This window comes from Bison bison, unplaced genomic scaffold, assembly GCF_000754665.1.
Source record: "Bison bison bison isolate TAMUID 2011002044 unplaced genomic scaffold, Bison_UMD1.0 scf7180017864180, whole genome shotgun sequence".
Lineage (NCBI taxonomy): Eukaryota > Metazoa > Chordata > Mammalia > Artiodactyla > Bovidae > Bison > Bison bison.
In genome coordinates this window covers 9,004,855-9,005,292 of record NW_011494752.1, presented here as the reverse complement: position 1 = coordinate 9,005,292, position 438 = coordinate 9,004,855, and positions in this window count along the sequence as shown.

The following is a 438-nucleotide window of genomic DNA, read 5'->3' as shown; positions in this document are numbered from 1 at the left end:
ACCTCTCCAGTTGATGCAGTCAGAATAACTAGAGGATCCTGAATATGGAACACTGAATTCCTTCCCTCCTTCCTGAAGTCAGTGTGGACTGGGTTTCCATCATCACAGGGGTCTGGCTGTTCTCCTCTGTTTAATTCTTATTGTTCTTTCCCACCAGCTTGTTCCCCTATCCCTGAAATACAGGGCCTTTGCATATGCTGTTTCTGCCTCTGGGGACAGGTTCCCTCCTGCTGCCCTCTCCTCCATCAACTCCTACTTAAACTACATCTCAGTGCAATTGTCTGGAGAAGGCAATGGCACCCCACTCCAGTAGTCTTGCCTGGAAAATCCCATGGACGGAGGAGCCTGGTAGGCTGCAGTCCATGGGGTCTCGAAGAGTTGGACATGACTGAGCGACTTCACTTTCAGTTTTCACTTTCATGCATTGGAGAAGGAAAT